This window comes from Nannospalax galili, unplaced genomic scaffold (assembly GCF_000622305.1).
Source record: "Nannospalax galili isolate Female #2095 unplaced genomic scaffold, S.galili_v1.0 scaffold636, whole genome shotgun sequence".
Classification (NCBI taxonomy): domain Eukaryota; kingdom Metazoa; phylum Chordata; class Mammalia; order Rodentia; family Spalacidae; genus Nannospalax; species Nannospalax galili.
The window spans coordinates 2,399,308-2,404,662 of record NW_008338112.1 but is presented as its reverse complement, the minus strand read 5'-3'; positions in this window follow the sequence as shown (position 1 = coordinate 2,404,662).

Here is a 5,355-nt window from a genome sequence, read left to right as displayed (position 1 = left end):
ATAGGGTTTATAATGAGTACAATATTGTATAACTGTATTAATTCAACTGTAAACCTAAAAATTTACAGCCAATTTTGAAAGAGATCCATCTTAGCTCCTAAAATTGTTATTGAATATGTCAATGCTGTTGTAATGAAATGCTTCTTCTAAGTATGTGGTTATTAAATAAATAATAAACTGAAAAAAATTTAGAAAAATTTAGATTTATTTATGTTTTATTTGGATGAGTGTTTTGCCTGAGTGTTTGTATGTGCAACACATGCTGGTAGCAACTGTGGAGGTGAGAAGAAGGTTTTGGAACACCTGGAAATGGAATTACAGGCATTTGTGAGTTGCCAATGTGAGTGCCGGGAAGTGAAAGTTGGTACTCTGTAAGAGCAGCAAGTGCTCTTAATCACTTAGTCACCTCTCCAGTCCCTACCAAGTAATTTTTAGTGGTCAGTAAGAAAAGCAAAGAATAGAGATGGTTTAGAAGATACATATTATTAATACATCAGGAAAAGATCAATTAAATTGATTATGAAAATTGACAGTAAAAATGAATTTTACTTTATTTTTTTATTTTGTGTGTTTTTATGTGTATTATATGTGTGTGTGTGCCTGCAGAGGCCAGCAGAGGGCATGAATCCCTTGCAGCAGGAGTTACAGGATGCTGTGAACCATCTGATGTGAGTGCTGGGAAGTGAACTTAGGTCCTCTGGAAGAGCAGGAAGCATTCTTAACCACTGAGCCATCTCTCCAGTCCCCGTTTTTTTTTTTTTTTTTTTGAAGACAGGGTCTTGCTATTTGTCTGGCTGGCCTTGAACTCAGGATCCTCTTGTCTCACTTTCAAAGTGCTGGTCACAGGCATAGGCCACCAAATCTGGCAAAGGAATTACTAAGCTTAGTTATAATCTTAGAGAAATGGTTCCTATGTTGTCAGTGTGCTATACTTGGAGAAATTTGTCTCTTAAAGACAGTGAGGAAAGTTACGGGTTCATTTTACGCAGCTTTATTTCCATTTTCCTGTATTACAATTGCATTTCATCTTAAAATAAATCCCTTTTCTTTTTCTTTATTTGAGATAGTTAATGGAATTTTGTATGGGATCAAAATTTTTATTGTGGTGAATATTTATATTTTTCAGATCCTATATACAGCCCACAGGGTATATTATATGTTTTAAAATTTCTTATCTAAAGGAGTTCTTTGTAGTTATCTTCTTTTCATAGTAAAAATGTACCCTCATCCTGTTGCCTTTGTTTATGGTATTTTATATTGCATTATTGTTCCTAATGGATAAACAAAGTATGATTTTGTTTCTTACTTTTTTCACGTACCATGTGCATTTCTGTGCTTGAGAAGTGTTACTTTAAAAAAGCTCTTAAAAAATGAAAAGTGGGAAGGAAAGAGTAATTTATGAGAGTTAAAAAACAATATTCTTTCATAGTGTGTTGTTATTGCATGGTGTACTCTGGGGTATACAGACTCCCTGCTCACATGAACCTACAGCAATGGTGTCAGCATGCACAAAGCCCATGCAAACTCAGTCAGACAAAAACCCAGCACAGAAGGGGAAATGGGCAGCAGGCCCCAACCTTAGCTGAACTGTTGGCAGCTGATCACTGCTGGGTGAGGGAGAGTTCATCTTCCTGAGGGAGAGACTTTAGCTAGGCTGACTAGACCCCAGTGAATGAACTTGCACTGAGGGACGTCTGCGTACACTAACTTGACTCATATATGACAGACTGCATGAAATCTGGTAGGGGAGGTAATGGAGGGGTATGGATTGGGGAGGAGGTATAATGATTAAAATGTTTTGTATAAAGTACACAAAAATTCAGTAAAAAAGAAATAGAACAAAAATAAAGTTATGTGTAGAGGGAAAAAAAACCTGCCTCCATGGCATGTTTGCTAGACCTAACAGATAATGGTATATGTTTTGGTGCGATTAAAGCACAGTTCATTTTGCTAGTGTCATGGAAGTAATATTACCTCCAGCATCAGAAACCTGGTGTTTCTCTGAGCAGATGCAATTATTTTGTAGAAATCAAACTGTCTTATGTGGATGGTAATAATAGTTTCTTTCATGGAACTAGTCTTTTTAACATTCATGCTAAGGGTTCTTTAGGGTAACTAGAAATATACCTGTATATATTAGCTAGCATTCAGAAACACAACAAACATTAGCGATAATGCTTAGGTACAATTGTTACATTTTTATTAATATTTATTATTGTTCAAAACAGCACATTTAGTCAAATAGCTATAAAACAGTTTTAACACACAGACTCACCTTTATTGCATGATTGCTTCAAAGGGACCCAAGAATTATAATAATGAAATATATCTTAATAAAGCAAACTCGATAGCAGATTTGGCCCCCTTTCCTTCTGTTCTTTCTTCCCTCTCTCACTGTTTCTTGACTAGCCATTTGTGGTACCCAAGCTATGTGTTACATGCCATGCTGGCTTCTGGGAACAGTGTGAGAAATAAAACAAACCGAGCTTGTGAATAAGAAGAGGTAGGAAACTGATTGAACATACATTTATTGATCGGCTGCTGTGTGCCAGACATTCTAAAGCAGTAAGAACGACAGAAAAGGTGAGTGAGGTGGAAGGTGCTTGGCGTGCCCCAGGAGAGTAGGCCAATACGATCAGCCCACTGGATGGGGCAAGGTGGGAGCAGAAGTGAAGCTGTGGTATTGGCAGTAGAGATGGAGAGAGGGAGCCAGTGTCAAATCCACTTAGGTATTAGAAGTGACAGCAGGCAGAGGATGCCCTCAAAGTGCTAAGATTTTTAGCTTTACTGATATTTCAAAATCTAGTTAAAAATCTGCTATTCCCCCGGCTCCCCAGCCCAATATCTCTGATCCTTTACAGCTAAGAAAGATTCCTATTATTCACCAACTAGACTCTCATCATTATGGTCATTGTAGCAGATACACATGTACTGGCTTTTATGCTTTTGTAATGTTTGTTTGACATTGTCTTCATCAACCAACTCGTTATCTTTTAAATCTCTGCTATTTACTCCCCTCTCTCACTCTTTAATCTAATAAGCATAGGCCTAAGAAACAATTACTGGGTTTGGTACAGAGACATTTAACCTGGGGATTTAAAAAAACACAGTACTTAAAAAAAATTCTTTAAGAAATTGATACAATGTATTTTGATCACATTCATCTCCACTAGTCCCCCTAAGGGAATTAAAAAAAAGAAAGTCAGGTATATCTGAAGGCTATATAAACAAGGAAAACAGTGCCATACAGGAGAAACCTCCCTTGGAGCTGTTGGTCAGGGTAGTCCCAAAGATTCCCCAAATAAGCCAGAACCCAGGCTATTGCCACAGCCCTTAACTGCCTCCCAGAACTTAAAGGTAAGATTCTATTGCTGAAGACAAGGCCTACTTCAAGACACAGGACTTGGATCAGTGAACGTAGAACTTACCTGGAAGCCTCCTCTCTGAAGACTTGCTCTGATAATATCAGAGGGTACTTATGCAAACTGCCAAGGGAGAAAATAAATCAATGGTCCAATCCAGCTGTAAAGTCTAATAACCACAACAATAACTGGCACAGCAAACTATCTCTTTGGTGCAGTAGTGGGACTTTCATGTAGGGGGTAATTAACAACAATCTAGTTGGACTTAAAGTGGCTCAATGGGAGGGAATTCATGTGTGGTCCTGTAAACATAGCCAAAAACACATGACTAGAGAGGTCATAGATCCTAGAGAAAAACCTTCATCTGTCACATCCCTAGACAAAGTTTCTTTCTATATGCTAAATATGTAGTCTTATATTTATAGACAAGTATGCTACTCACACTCATCAAAGAAGCTTCTTTTTTTTTTTTTGCAGAAGATGGAAGTTATTACAAAGTTACACAACTGGTCAAACACAGAGAATAAATGTCTGTGAGATGCCAACCCGAAATGACACATCTACAATACAACATTTGCACCTAAGGCTCAAAGAACAGAGCAAAACAGGAGGCAGAGAAAATATTAATGCATCTCCCAATTCTCACCAGCAAAGCTTCCTCTGCAACAGGGAACTATGAATAGAGAAAGTCATAACTGGCCAAAATATAGAGCATAAGAGACTGTAGAGTGGGTGTCCCTGGATAGAACTCTTATATTAAACATCTGCCACCCAGGGCTCAGGGACTTTGCAGAAGATGGGACGGAAAGACTGTAAGAGCTCCGGGTAGTGGATGACCATAGGAAACAGAGTTTTCGAGGAGACTGGGAACTTGGTCATATGAACTTACAGCAATGGTGAAAGCTTGGACAAGACCCATGCAAATTCAAACCAAACAAAGACCCCACACAGAACTGGGAATATGGGTAACATGGGTAAGAAGTCCCCACCTTAGCTGAGGAACTATTGGCAATGGATCACTGCTGGATGAGGGAGAGTTAGTCTTCTTTAAAGGAATGACACTAGACAGGTTGATCAGCTCCAGTGGATGGATTCACACTGAGATCATTTAGGGACACAGACTTGACTTGATAGGCCTTAGGATATATAACAGAATGCATGAAATCTGGTGGCAGGGCTATGGGGGGTGCAGAGAGGGGAGGCTCTAAATATTACTAAGATGTGTTGTATTGAATGCACAAAAATTCAATAAAAATTAAAAGTGAGAAGTCAGTTCTACTACATCCTGGTACTACATTTAAAGTGATCTTTTGCCAGGGCACATTTTCCAGGATACAGGCAGAACAGAAATAGGGCTTCCAGAGCAAATCACTCTATTTTCTCCACAGCTTTTATCCTTTAAGTCCTTATTGGGAACTTGGATAAGCCATCAGATACCCCAATACAGTCCGGAGACAGAACACTAAGCAGATTTAGGGGAAGCTTTATGAATTTCAGCTTTGTCTTTCTGCTTCATTTGTAGATCTTTGTGATTCCTTTGTCCTTGAAATCTCCTTCAACATTACTTTATAAAAGATAACTGAAGAGTTGTTCTTGAGAAAAAGCTCATGAGCTTTCAGCAAGGCAGTATCAAAATGGATAATACTGATTTATCTTTCAGCAACATCTTATCTTCCATTGAATTGTCATTCCTATGATTTGCAATTTAGTCATTAAATAATATGATGGAAAAATGGACAGAACTGGAGATGGGGCCAAAGAGGATGGATCTTGACAGAGTGGAACTAACTTCAGAAAGAGGAGAAAATTGATTTTGGATTGTGTTAGGTGAACTTGGAAGTATAATATGTGTAGTTGTCGCCTTATGAGCATATTAGTCTTCATATATCACTAAATCCCTTGAGAAAAATGGCCACCGTGGCAGAAATACTTGTCACGTCAGATTTATCTAACATGATGTTCACTGTAGAGTTTTACTTTTCTGGGTTGATGT